This window comes from Protopterus annectens, chromosome 13.part0 (genome assembly GCF_019279795.1).
Source record: "Protopterus annectens isolate FY-2018-M chromosome 13.part0, PAN1.0, whole genome shotgun sequence".
Classification (NCBI taxonomy): Eukaryota; Metazoa; Chordata; order Ceratodontiformes; family Protopteridae; genus Protopterus; species Protopterus annectens.
In genome coordinates this window covers 529851611-529867114 of record NC_056747.1, presented here as the reverse complement: position 1 = coordinate 529867114, position 15504 = coordinate 529851611, and positions in this window count along the sequence as shown.

Here is a 15504-nt window from a genome sequence, read left to right as displayed (position 1 = left end):
ACAACTGAATTTATCAAGTGAACCATTTTCCTCAATGATAATCTATACTTTTCCAGAAAAAACTAATTTCTTTTAAATCTTCTATTATTTTTTCGCATTGAATTCTACTTATATTCTTGATCCCAAATTTATACCTAAGACAGAGATTTCATTTATTGTAAAATATATTCCCCCATATTAACCACATCTAATAGTTTCCTTTTTTCTTTGTTTAAACTCATCCATATTGCTTCTAAACATGTATTTAAATAAAATGTTGCTTCTTTTCACCACATCTTGTTTTTTGCAACTGCTTTAATATCATCTGTATAAGTTAACAAAAAGCGGAATTCTTAACACTTCCTGTGTTACGTACCTTGCTTCATGCATTTTATAATTTGCTTCACATATAATCACAGTCATAATTAAAGCAAAGCGTACACAACTCATTGGACTTCCTTGTCTCACACCTCTCCTCATATGTACTTCTGTACTTAGCTAACAAAACATAATTTCCTGATTTTCTCACTTAAACTATTTCATTATTTTATGTAAAATGCCATGCCCTATTGCATCAAATGCCTTATTACTATATCCTATAAGTTTAACTTCTCTTCTGTTAATATTATCCACAATCTATCTTACTATCTTTAGTGATTCTTGACATCACTTCCCTTTTATGCTGCATATAGTGACCTTCATAACACTTTTCATATTTGTTTCAAATCTCTTCTGTATTGTTTTCATAAAAATCTTATTATTGCTCAGTACTATCAGTCTCTAGTTTTTTCATTGTATTTTTTCTCCTTTCTTCCAAATAAATTTAAGTATTCCAAATCTACTCGAGCTACACGCTCTAGGGATATAAACCTCAGCACAACAATGAATAGAACATGCTGGAGGGATAGATTCCCTTCGCAAAGACTTCCCTTGCTATGGAACAAGGTCCCAATCTACATAAGACAGAGCTCCTCACTATCACTCTTCAAGAGGAACCTTGACGAGTGGATGAGAAACAGAAAGTTCACACCAGGGATCATACCAACAGCTCTACTAGATAGGGGCCAAGGGTACTAGCTGCTAGATTAAGGGCCTAGGGAACTAACCAAAGGGCGTGAAAAGCTGGCGTGGCTGGGCTAATATATGCCTTCGGGCAGATAGCCCAGTACCTACCTATGAACCTATAAGACCTTTGTTTGACCATTTATTCAAAATCTTTAAGAAGTATTTGTTTTATAGGTTCATAGGTAGGTACTAGGCTACTGGCCCCGGGGCCTATATAAGCCTATCCAAAAACATTCCCTGGCTTTCGCCACCCAAGAAAGTTATTTTCCTGTGCCCCTGTCTAGCAGAGCCACAGAAGTGATCCCCTGGGTGAATTTCCTATTTCCCAGCCAATTGCTGAGATTTTTCTTAAAGATGGCTAATGACGAGTTTTGCTTGACATGAACAGTAGACATGGTAGTCTGTTCCAGAGCATAGGAAGTCTCTGGGACAGGAATCTATCCCTCCAGCGTGTTCTGTTTATTGTGGTGGCAAGGTTTAGGTCCCTGGAGCATGTGGCTCAGAAGGATTGTAGTTTCTTTAAGTGTAGCATGTCCAACAGATCTGGATTTGACATGGCTTTGTATGTTAGGCAGAGGTCGCCTCTGAGTAGGCGATAAGCGACAGAGTACAGCTGGAGTTTTTTTGAGACAGTCTGCGTATGGCATCTGTTTGAGGATGGTAAACCTCTTAGTGAGGTATTTCTGTGTCCTTTCTAGTTGTTGTAGATGTAACGTTTTGTAAATTTTATATCCTATTTCATCTGGTCCTCCAGCCAGTTCTATATTCACTTGCCCTAATACTTTATCTAACTCATGTAGAAAAATCTCTTTTTCAAATTCTTTATTTTCTTGCTCTGAAAACCTTTTTTACTTCCCATATTGTCTTCAATTTCTTCTTATTCTTTAAACAGGTCTTGTACATGTTCTACTACTATATTCATAATTTGTTCCCCTGTTCTTTCTATTTTCCTTTTTTCATTTCTCTATTACAATACTATCTTCTTTTACTATTCTACTTAAATATGCAGAAACTTCTTCTCTTTTCCCTTAGGAAAATATATTTGTTTAAATAATAACTCTTTGAATTTCTCTCAATTTTTTATATAATTATTTTTCTTTATCAAAATGCCATCATTATTTTCAAAGTATTCCAATACATCTTTATGTGCTTTCTTATACTTTTGTTTATCCACTGTTCTTGTATCATGCTGATATTGTAAATTAAATTTTTATATTTAAGCTTAAAAAACATCTACCATTCAAACCAATTTTTATAGAATGTTCTCATTGTAATATGATCCCTCCATAGCTGCACTAATAATCTCTTTCCTACTCCATCCCATGTTTTCTCATTCATCCCTTTTATTCATTTGCCTATTTTTATATATTCATTATTTCCCTTTATCTGTATCTATACTGCTAGATGATCTGAAAAAAATGTATCAGTTTTGTCTCCTTTCCCTATATTTAATCCTTCAGATATTATGAAACAATCTGTTTCAGGTCTGTAAATACCTCTTCTGTAAGTCCGTGAATTATTATCCCAGAGTATTAATTTATACATATCATAACATCTAACATTGCTTCCTTTCTTTTTATATTTCACTTTTAAATCACAATTAAAATATCCTGTTACTATAATATTCATATTTATCACTACATAATCACAAATCTGATGAAATAAATGTTCTCCTTCTTTACAAGTGACATAAGCATATAATGCTATAATTCTATATATTTGTTCTTTCCATTTTAAATTCACAATTGTTACATTCTTACTAAAGTTATATATAATATTTTTACTGCATTTTTACAAAATGTTCCTATTCCATAACACTGGTCATTTCCCAATTTCCAAATTATCTTACTCCTCCTTAATTTTTCTGTTTGTAATCTTCACTTGTTAAGAATCGTGTATATTCTAAAACAATTATGTCTACATCACATTTATTACACCAATTCAAAACTCCTATCCTTCTTACTATATTCTTACTACTATTCACATTCGCAGAAACTACTCTAAAATTATTCCTTAACTTTCTAGAAATTATAATCTTATTTTAGTTTCATCCGTTTCCTTTTTTTGTTTTATACTTATCCCCTTACATTTTATTTTCCTGTTTTATACCCCTTTACCTACAGAATTTGTTTATTTTACTATTTCCCAACTGATACCTTCCTCATCAATTATTTCATAACCCTTCTCCATTACTTTTTCTCCTTCTTTATCTAATTTATCTTCTGTTTCCTCCATGTCTATTGCTTCTTCTCTTTGTTCTTTTTCTTCACTCTCATTATTATTATTTTCAATCTTACAATCCATCCAAAAATGTCCAACTTTGTTAAATTTACAACATTTCAGTTCACATTTTCTTGCAGCTTTCTTTTTATCAGAGTTATCAAGTGTCCTTTTCCACAATAAAAATGTTTTGGGTTGTCCAGAGTATTTTACCACACCTTTATTTCCTTCAAGATGTATCATACTTGGAATATGTATGATTTTGTCTGTTTCTATCTTTAGCACAACATTACATTTACAACCATCAGTCTACGAACCCTTTTTGTCAAAAAAAAAAAAAACCTTTGCAATATCCAGTACTTCTTTGCATAAACATTTCAAATTTCCTTTTAAAGTCTCTGTTTCTACTTCTATTCAAAAATGTACATGAATCTTCTTTTTTGTTGCCCTGGTAAATGCTTTTATTACATCTAAGTTCCAAGGATTACAGTGCTCTTTTTCATACTTCTCAAGGAAATTTTCCATTGCAAATACAGTCTCAAATATAATGTCACAAAATGTTTTTTTGCTTATAAGAATAACAACTCTTGTCTCCTGAACTTTAACACCCAAAGGAACCATTAAGTTGTCGCAAATTTCATAACTATCCAGTTCTTCTTCATCTTCATTTTGAACCCTTACCACATACTTCCTCCTCATGTTCTCTTCTGCTTTTTTTTGAAGTTGCTCCCCTGGTGCAAATACACTCCAAAATCCACAGAAAAGCAGTGAAGGACCATGGCATTCCAAAAAACAGTTGAATACTGAGTGCTTTCATCTGAACAGTAACCAGACTTCATCAGAGTATATAAAAACAACCACGCACAAGTTTAAATACTCTCATAAGCAGTCACATGACTCCACACACCCATAATTGGTTAACTTTTTCTTTGTTTAATGGTATTTTAGACAAATTGGGGGATAAGCCAGTTATTGTGTACAAAAAAGGAAGAACTATAAAAAATTTTTTGTAACCCCATGTTACACATCTGGGTATGTACTCTAACAAGAAGCCAGGTACTAGGAGGTGTGTTTTTTGCACCTAATGTAAGTTTATCTTGACTACGGATCATATTCATGTTAATGGATATTTTTTTCAAATCCACCTTTGCCTGTAATTGTAACACTAAGGGGGTTGTCTATTTGGCCCTTTGTCAAAAATGCACCAGTTTCTATGCAGGTAAAACCCAGAGAAAGCTAAGGGAATGAATATACGAGCACTCCCTTGATATTAGAAAAAAGCTACTAATTCAGTAGCTAACCATGTCCATAACAGTCCATCTCATCATGTTCTATTTTTTGGATTGGACTGTGTTTTAAGGAACCCTAGGGGGAGGTCCATGGGAGGATTTACTGGAACATTGTGAGTTACTATGGCAATTGAGGTTGAATGCTAGTTCTCCCCCTGGACTTAATGAAAAAAAAATTCTATAGGCAGTGTGTTAAAATTGAAATCTTATCAAGTGTAATAACATAGTGTTGTAAAACTATAATGTCTATAACATTTAAAATATTTATAACTTTTTAATTTATTGTGTAATACTATGATTTTAGGTGTTACTTTTTTTGTCTTTTTCTTATTTGTAAATTTGTAATTTTGTTTTCAACTTAAGTGGGTGTGTGGAGTCATGTGACTGCTTATGAAAGTATTTAAACTTGTGTGTGGTTGTTTTGTATACTCTGATGAAATCTGGTTACAGTTCAGATGAAAGCACTCAGTATTGAAATAAACTGTTTTTTGGAATGCCGTGGTCCTTCGCTGCTTTTCTGTCGAATTCTGGAGTGTATCTGGGCCGTTCTATTGTTTATGTTCTTGGTTTTGCTCACTTGGTGCCTTCTTTCATTTTTTCTGCATAGGATATTCTTTCCTTTTCACCATCATTTTCAGGATAGACTCTGCTTCATCTCTTTGTATTTTATCCATAATGTCACTACAGGAAACATCTCCTTCATTTTCTTGCTCACTCTGCAACATTTCTTTCAATATATCATCACACAACCCTCAAGACTGGAAAGTTGTAATAGCACAAGACTTGCCTGTTGACTCCTCTTTTTTGGTTTCAGCAAACAAGTTTTGCTGAAAAATGACTTCAGAATCCTCCACAATCTTACTGGCATTCTACAGCACTTGCATTCACCTCCATGTCTGTTGCCATCTTCTCCACATCATGCACTGTCCTCCCAGCCACCAATGCATCAGGAACAGGGCATGTGTGCTCACTCATTGACTCCAGCACTACGGGTAGGGGAAGTTCCCTGATGCTCTGGTCAAATTTCCCCTAGTCATATAAATACCACCTCATGTCTCCCCTGAAAACAGGCTACTAGCCTAGTGGGATTCGCCTGATCAACAAAGGATAGACAGAGTAAACAAATAAAATAACAATTTTAAAGAAAATATGGGTGTTTAATATTTTAGCTCAGATCAGGTGGCCAAGTGGCTAGTCATTGTCCTTTCATCACAGAATATGTGGCAAAGTGGGTAGGCCTTAGCCTTAATAAGCCTATCTGTAATTGTGTAAGATCAGCACATGTAAACATGATCCTCTCTAAACAGAACATAAACCCAGTACAAAATACATGGGGAACTCTAACATTCATAAAAGTAGTTTTTGGTATTTAGCAAGCAATAACACTAGTAAGAAAAAAAAATGCAACAGTGAATCAATACACATATGTTTACAAGCATGTGCACATACACACACACACACACATGCATACATATTAAAAATTCAAATAATAGCACCTCCAAAAATATAGCGTAAGCAGATCTATTTTATTAGTGGGCATCTTGGCTGTGGTTTCACTTTGTAAATATATTTTTTTAATTTTATTTTGTGATTGACAGTTCATGAAGTTGACTATGGCTGGTCAATGTGTTTTACTGTTGGTGGGTTAAATGTCAACCAGGCAAGCATCGGCCTTCTATATGTGTGGGTGTATGTGCCTGTATAGACATGCATACAGAATATAAATATGCATATGCATACATACACATTAATATCACATACAGATATACACATGCATGTGTGTGTGTGTGTGTATGTGTATATACATATATACACACATTTTTATATATATATATATGTGTGTGTGTGTGTGTGTGTGTATATACATATATATAAATACACACATGCGTATATGTACATTTTTGTGTGTGTGTGTGTGTGTGTGTGCGTGCATGTGTATGTATGTATATATATGAATATATATATATATATATATATATATATATATATATATATATATATATATATATATATATATATACGATCATAGGAGGTTACTAGGCTATTGGCCCTGAGGCCCTTATAAGCCTAGCCAAGACTGTAGCCCATGTTTAGACAAATCGGCACCCAATGCCCCTGTCCAGGAAGGAGATGGGTGGAATCCCAGGGGTATATTTTCTGTTTCCCATTCAGTTATATAAATACACAGACACAAACACACACACACACACACACACACACACACACACACACACACACACACACACATGTACATTTGTGCGTGTGTGTGTGTGTGTGTGTGTATATATACATTTTTTGTCCAAAAATGTGACTTTCAATAAAAAGAAAGTGCTTTATTAGCCATACAGTTCTGATGTTGAACAGTTGCAACACCTCCAATACCACACACACACACACACACACACACACACACACACACACACACACACACACACACACACATACACACGAGTAATCCATAGCTAAGTCTTTCTAGATATGAGCATGTGATTCAGGAGTGGATATACCCCTTATAATTACTTTCAAGCTGCATTAGCATTTGCTCTATCAAAGAAATTGTAAGTCTGTATGTCCTCTAAGAAACACTTTTGAGAGCTATGCTTGTCTTCTCAGCCTGAGAAGTTGGAAAGTTGTTCTGAATGTTTGTTATACCAGAAATAACTTGGGGAAATTTTTTTTCTTTGTTTGTATTTTTCATCGTAATTAAAATTATTTTACGTTTTTTCTGAATTTAATCTGTTTTTTCTATTTTCTCCATTTAAATCACGGTTTACAATTAACACATTTCTGGCCTAGTTTGGGAGCCACTTTATGATATTAGTAGCTCTTGTAGTGAGAATACAGTAAATGCTGCTGGTGTTTCTAGGTAGCTAGGCACTAACTGGTTGATTTTTGTTAAGCTGTTTTTCATTGGCCATTTAGTTTTTACTGTTTGCTACACACTGGTATCAGCTGCACTCATCACAAAGGTCGATATAGCTAGACCGTGGTTACTGTGTGCAAGTGAAGTTTTCCCTTAGTCTTTAGTGGAAGAATCCATCCTTTACCTTGTGATTGACTGTCTCTAGTTTGCTCAGGGCCGCACATTTGAGCTGACATGTGTTGACTTGTTATTTGCTGTGCTAGTTTACTGCTTGTCTTTTCCCATATACCCTGTATCACCATATACTTTCCTATTCTTTCTTCCTTCTTTCTTTTCCCCCTCAAGTTCACATACAACTAAAAATCGCATTGGATAACATGGGGAGACAGCAGACTAAATCCTCTTGTATTGCAAGTCTTCAAGCTCTTGGTATCCTTACTCATTACAGTCTAGTGATACCTACAGGCATTTCTGTAATTACATCCTACTGACACCTCTAGGAGTCAAATATTGTTTGTCCATATTGCATTAATAATTCTAAAAGCATGCAACATATAAGGTATTAGAAGATTTCATCTTAACACTTACATAATGGCAAACAGAAGTGTTTTGATATTTGACCGCTGTCTAGTGCAAGTAAAGAAATAATGAATATTATTTGTATACTAGTTATTTATATTGTAAAAATGTTCATATTTCTCTAAATATCCTCATATGAAAGCTGACAACAGTATGAAGAAAATACTGCTGGCAGTATGAATGCTGATTAAATGGTTACTGAGGTATCATAAGTTGTTTATACAAAATTACAAAAAACAATATTTATTATGCTTATATACTTACCGTGGCCCATGAAATCCAATTTATGACTTAAAATTGAATGAAAGCAACCACTGCAAAGATTACTATGTGTGGAATTGTTTGCCATTTACAGTTTACTAGTAAAACATGTAGTTATAAAGATATGAACATTTGTTTGAACTGTGAGGCAGCAACTTCATTTTTTAAAGGCTTAGGCCACACCCATTAGAAGTTGAGTACCAACCCAAAAGAGCTCCACTGAAGAGAATGAGCTAAAGCAGTGTAAGAACTGCCTCATGTTCACTGAAAATTAACATTTGTTTGCTTAACCTAACAGATTTTTCTGCAAGAGGTGCAAGCACATAGCTAAGTTGAAGACAGCCCTCTCAAAATCTCTTACATGCATTGAGCATCACAGTGCTATTAGTATGTTTGACTGAACATGTTTTATCCAAAAACATCTTTTATTTTCAGGGGGAATGTTACTGGCAGGTACAGGGTACTGCTATGGGGGCTTCTTTTGCCCCCATTTATGCAGACCTATTTATGGGGTTTTGGAAGATCAACTGATATATGATATGAATCATAACATTTTTATGGATGAAATAGATATATGGAGGTGTTACCTTGATGACTGTTGGATGGTATGGCGGGCGGACAAAACATATTTATTCAGATTTGTCCAATATTTAAATGACAACAAATGGGGGATTGAGTTTACATTGAATTGTGATCTCCAACAAATTAATTTCCTAGATGTGACTGTAATCAGGAATTTGGATAATACCCTTAATACTCAGGTTTTCCGTAAATATCCTGAGTATAATAATTTATTTGCCACCAGCTTCCATCCACATCACAAAATCAATAACATACCAAAATCACAGTTTTTACATATTAGACGTATTTGTTCATTCACAGATAGTTATGATCTTTATCAACAAGATTTGATTCACAGATTTCGGGCCAGAGGTTATAGCCACAATAACATTACATCTGCCAGTAATTGGGCTTCTGCACAAAATAGGGTTGATCTATTAGAATATCGGGATAAATCTAGCCAGGAGACTGGTAAGATTAGATTTGTTACCATGTTTGGACGGAATATTAATGTTATTAGGGACATTGTTGATTGACATTGGAATATATTATTAGAAAATTACATGCTTTCTGAGGCTCTCACTCCTAAGTGTCTATTTTCCTATTGTAAGGGACGGTCTCTTGGGTCTTACTTTAATCATTACAAACAGTGGAGGGGCTTAGGTCCCTCTTCTCAACAGTTGACTCTTACGGGAGATAGATTGATAGGTTCTTTCCCTTGTAGTCATTGTTCTTTTTGTAAATTTATGTTTAAATCTAAACAATTCTCAAGTAAAAATACAAGCATGGTTTATTATATAAAATTATTTGCCAATTGTAGTACTGTTAGTCTATCAAGCAACTTGTTCATGTTCTGCTTTTTATATAGGTCAGACCTCTCGTCCACTTCGCATACGCATGTCCGAACATTTCAGTGACATCAGGAACAAGCGTGCTTCCAGTGCTTTATTTAGACATACAGTCAAACATAGTTCTGCTCGATTTACAATTATGGTACTAGATAAAATCCAGGGAGATAGGACTAATAAAACAGGGTAGCATTCTCTACTCAATCAAAAGGAAAGAAGTTGGATTATTACGTTAGGTGGGCTCTTTTCCCCAGGTCTTAATGATCATTTATAATTATTATAGGTTCATAGGTTGGTACTGGGCTATCTGCCCAAAGGCATATATTAGCCCAGCCACGTTGTGCAGTATTCACCGCCCCTTTAGTAGTTCCCTAGACCCTTATACTAGCAGCTAGTACCCTTGGCCCCTATCTAGTAGTGCTGTTGGTGTGATCCCCGGTGTGAAATTTCTGTTACCCATCCACTCATCAAGGTTCCCCTTGAAGAGTGATAGTGACGGGCTCTGTCTTATGTAGATAGGGACCCTGTTCCATAGTAAGGGAAGTCTCTGCGAAGGGAATCTATCCCTCCAGCATGTTCTATTCATTGTTGTGTTGAGGTCTATATCCCTAGAGCGTGTAGCTTGAGTAGATTTGGTTTTGCTAAGATGGAGCATGTTCAACAATTCTGGGTTGGACATGGCTCTGTACGTTAGACAGAGATTGCCTCTGAGAAAGCGGTATGCAACAGAGAACAGTCTTAGCTTTTTCAATCGTGCTGCATAGGGCAACTGTTTGAGGCCAGTAATCCTCTTGGTTAGGTACCTCTGTGGTCTCTCCAGCTGCTGGAGATGTCTAGCCAGGTACATTCCAGTTGGTGTATTGTACTCAATAATGGGTCTGATGAGGGAAGAGTAGAGGGGCACCATTACATCCTTAGATCTTGATGCAAACTCTTTCGTGATCAGATGGGTCACATAGAAGTATTTTCCAACCACTTTGGCAACATGGTTATCAAAGGAAAGCAGACTATCTACTTGGGTCCCTAGATCCCTTATTTCTTCTTCAGATTTCAGGGGATTACCTCCTATGTTGTAGTTTGCGGGTACTCTGTTTTTTCCAAAGGGGATTACTATGCATTTTTTATTCAATGAAATAGGTATGAAAATAAATGTTGGTTATATATATAAGGTGTTTATGTTGTTAAATGCATTTGTATTTTGCCACTGAGGAAGGCAGGTTTTGCCGAAACCGGTTTATTTTTGGTGTTGCCACCTTTAATAAATACTAACTTTCACACATTTGGTGCTGGCCTCATTTTTTCTGTTGCAATTTATGTTTTTTTGGCTGTTTGCACCAGCTGTATGTGCAAGGCTGTTTTGCAAAGGCTACAACAAGCCTACAGACCCTTGCATCATCTGGGACAAGACTGTGGATCATCTGACCGTGGCCTGCTTCTTATCTTGGGATTGGTGCTATTGTTTTGCTTCTGGTGAGAGAAGTAGCAAAGGAGCACTGCATCCCAGCAGAGTAAAGCTGTGGTTGAAACCAGCACTAGTAGTAGCCATTCATGTGACTCTCTTATTTTCTTCATTTTTGATAAGCTAATTCTTTGTTTTCAGTTAAGTACTTCTTAACTTGTTTCTAACTTCAGAATATCTGCTTAAATACTTCATCCTTAAATTTTCAGGGTCTATGTATTAGTTTCCCCTCGAGTGTTTGGCAGTACACTGCACAGACACCTTGAGTGACATCTTTCCTGTAATAGCGTGATTCAAATTTCACCAATACCTAGTTGCACACAGGACAACTAATTTGCAGTGACAGGCACTGTCCCCACAGTTGCAAACCAGATAGTCCTGACATTGCTTTATATTCTCACTCCAACTGTCTAATCAATAAAAAACAGTCTGTTGTCATGGATATGAACTTTCCCACTATTTCTGTTACTGGCTTAGTGAATATGGGCATCCTGAGGCAATGTAGAAATTTCCTCATGTTTACTGACAACCAGTAAATTCTCAAACAAACTGATATGGTATGTGAAAGATGTATTTAAACAATTTGACTGGGAGCAAAGCTGTCACATAAAACTAATCCTAATGTCAGTAAGGTTGTCAGTAGTACACACGCTGCACCCATCACACACAATTCAAAGCAGAAATATAGACCCACATATACTGAGGCACTTAAATGTAACCTTCCTAAACCAGACAAAATACACATAACAAATACCCTCAGCAGCCCCAAATGCACTCTTTCAAAACAACACCCACATCAACACATACAGCCACATGTCATTGAGCCTCTACCTCTAAGCCCATAAGGCAAGCCACCACACAGTCCAACATTTTGGTCATTGGAGACTCCATCGTAAGACACACTGATTTCCTTTCACCAGGCTGGTCAATTGCTTATCAGTGGCTAGGATCCACCACATTACGCACGCACTCAGGTCATTGGACCACAAGTACCAGTATGATTCAGCCACAGTCCATGTGGGAGTAAATGACCGGAGATGTACCTCCCTAGACCATTAAAAAAACAGAAACATCATGGAGCTCTCGGAATGTGTGTCTCAGGCTGGTATGAGCCTAGCAGTGAGCAGCATTTTACCTTCTCTAAGGATGATACCACAATACGAACAAAAGATGACTGATTTTAATAATTGGCTTAGTTTCTGGTGTCATTCTAATGGGGGAAGGAGATGGTCAACAGACCATGCTGCTTTGTCAGGGATGGTCTGCACCTCTCACTTCTAGACTTTCAAATATCAAATAAAACATTGTCTTCCCCGTAGTGCCTTTTTTTAGGCAATGCCAAATTCAAAGTAGTTCTGATGTAGCAAATCAAAACCAAGAAAATCTAAAGGTATTACTGCTCAATGCTAGGAGGCTAAACAAAAAACTCTACTCCCTAGAAACTCTCTTCATCCGAGCAAATGCTGACATCTGTGCATTCACTGAGGAATGGTTTAAAGCTGGGGAGAACACACCAACAGTGCATGGCTGTAATGCTTTCCACACATTTAGATCAGTAACTACACACAGGCAGGGACTAAAGGCAGAGGTGTCTTTATTTACATCAAATAATAAATATACCTAAAGACTGGTCAAACAGGACAATGACCTGAGCTGCTCCATGTTCAAATCACCACAGGCAAAATCGAATACCACTTTCTTGCAAGCTATAGGTCCCCCTCCATGACCCAAGAAACCCATTCCATGTTTTTAAACTTATTGGAAACACTCACCATCCAACATAATACAGTATTCATGGGCGACTTTAATTACCCCACTATTAACTGGGAATCCTATACGACACCAAATGTACAAGCACATAGACTCCTGGAGTTTGCAAAAACAAACTCACTGGACCAGATAGTCAAATATTCAGGAACTACTCTAAGGCAAACCTCCTGCTATTAAATGATAACTTGGCAAAATTTCAGCCCCCATAGACCCTGAGAACACTGCTGCCTATGCAGAACTGTTCACAGAAACCACGTACAAGCATGTTAATAGCTGCATAGACGTAGCTGTACCCACAAGGAAGAAGTACAGAACTAACTCAAAAACAAGCCATCCTGTTGGAATCACAAAATCAGTAGGCTGTGTAACAAAAGGAAGAAAATCAAGGGAAAAATTAGGAGGTGCAGCACTCAGCAGGATAAAAGCACTCTCATCAAACTAAACAAACAACTCAGAGGACAAATAAAGTCTTCCAAAGCCAAATTTGAGGTAAATTTGACCTCCCAGGCCAAGGACAACCACATGGCAATCTTTAGCTATGTCCGCAACCTCAAAGGCAACACACAGTTCTGTACAGAGCTTATTGTAAATGGAGCCATCTATACTGAGCCAGAAGATATACCTAACCTACTGGCTGATAAATTCACCTCCAACTTTACCCCCCCTCTCCCTCAACCTTTCCCAAGGAATACCATCAAGTATAACTCCCCCTTCTATCACTAAGGAGCAGGAGCATAATAGTCTCTCTAAGGCCAAGAACACTGCATCAATGGGGCCACACAATATCCCAGGATGCCTTCTAAATAGCATGAAACATGACCTATCAGGCCTTCTGGAATTGCTGTTTAACTGTAATCTCCAAACAGGTTTCATGCCTCATGAAAGGAGAACAGCAACAGTCATCCCTCTCCTCAAAGGTGGGCTACCTACAGACCCTGGAAACTACAGAACCATAATTCTCACCAGTCTTATATGTAAAGCTATGAAAACAATTATCATGGAACTGATCAGTAGTGATACAGTAAAAAGCCTCCAGACACTGGACCCAACCCAGTTTGGTTTCATCAAGGGCAGGTAATGCCTACTTAACCTAGTGGACTTATTTGAGTAGGTCAGCAAAGCAATGGATGAGAGCAAATGGGTTCACACTTCCTAGCTTGACCTGGCCAAAGCATCTGACATAATACCCCACTTGGGCATTATTGACAAACTCAAGATGTTAGGTACAAACCTGTATGTCACCCAATGGATAGCCAACTGGGTGACAGACAGGACCCAGGAAGTTAGAATTGTGGAGTCCTCCTCTACAAAAAGGCCATTCACAAGTGGAGTTCCTCAAGGATCAGTCTTTGGATCACTCCTTTTTGGCATTTACTTCTCTGAAGTCAAGGCCAATGTCAGTGGTCTCTGGTTGAGTAAATTTGCAGACAATTGCAAATTAGGAGCTGTCACTAAATCCCACACTGACACAAATGTTCTCCAGGAATGGCTGACATAGACAAACAACTGGTGTCAGAGCCATGGACTAAAACTAAATGCCAAGAAATGCATAATGTGGCTCCTGTTCTCACCCTGGCTAATTACTTCAATAAACAACTAATCCTTCCACTGCACTATCCTTCTCAATATCTCCTGGCTATTGTATCCTCCTTACACTACCTTCTCTCTATCTCCTAACTTTTGAATCCTTCTTACACCGCTCATTTTAGAAAAAAAAAAAAAAAAACAATTCTTAATCATGTGAAAAGTAGATTATGTTCTTTGAAATGCTTTGACAAATGCATAATATTGTGTAATATTTCCTTAATATACCTAACTGTGTTATTTCTAAGTATGAACTGTCTATCTCATCTGCTGTAAATGGCATATGTAAATTGAAAATACTGTTGTAATCTTCCTTGGAGCTTCTCTCTCCAGGTCTCCGCTGAAAACGGGCTTCTGGCCCATATGGACACTACCTAGTCAACAAACGAAATAAATAATGGTATCCTTCGGGAAGTCCTTCATCTCTGGTAACTATCATATTGACAACACACCCTTTAGTCAGGGACACAGGAGTCAGGGACTTAAGGACACACAGACAGTAATCTAGCCTTTGACCATCAACGTGTCTACAGTAGTGAGGAAATCATTCTATGTTGTGCAACTTATAAACAAAGGTATGGTATCAAAGTCCAAGGAAGTCATTGTTCCACTGTATTCAGCATACATCAGACTTATTATTGAGTACAATGCCCCCTTTGCTATGTACCTAAACAGGCATATCCAACAACTGGAACATCCACAGAGGTTCCTCACTTAAAGAATACAGGACATAAGTAAAATGTCCTATGCAGACTCCCTCAAGGCCTTGTCTCTGTATTCTGTCTCCTACAGGCTTTTGAGGGGAGATCTATGCCTGACATACAGGGCATTGTCAGACCCCACTCTGGACCTCCTGCATATTCACAAAACAAACAGCACCAGAATTACCCATTCTAAAGACTTAAACCTTGCCTGTGATATAAATAGGAATGCTGGAGAGACAGGTATGTAGCCCAGAGATTACCCAATCTCTGGAACAGGCTCCCTATCCATGTGAAGCAGAGTTCTCCCTAACCCAATTCAACT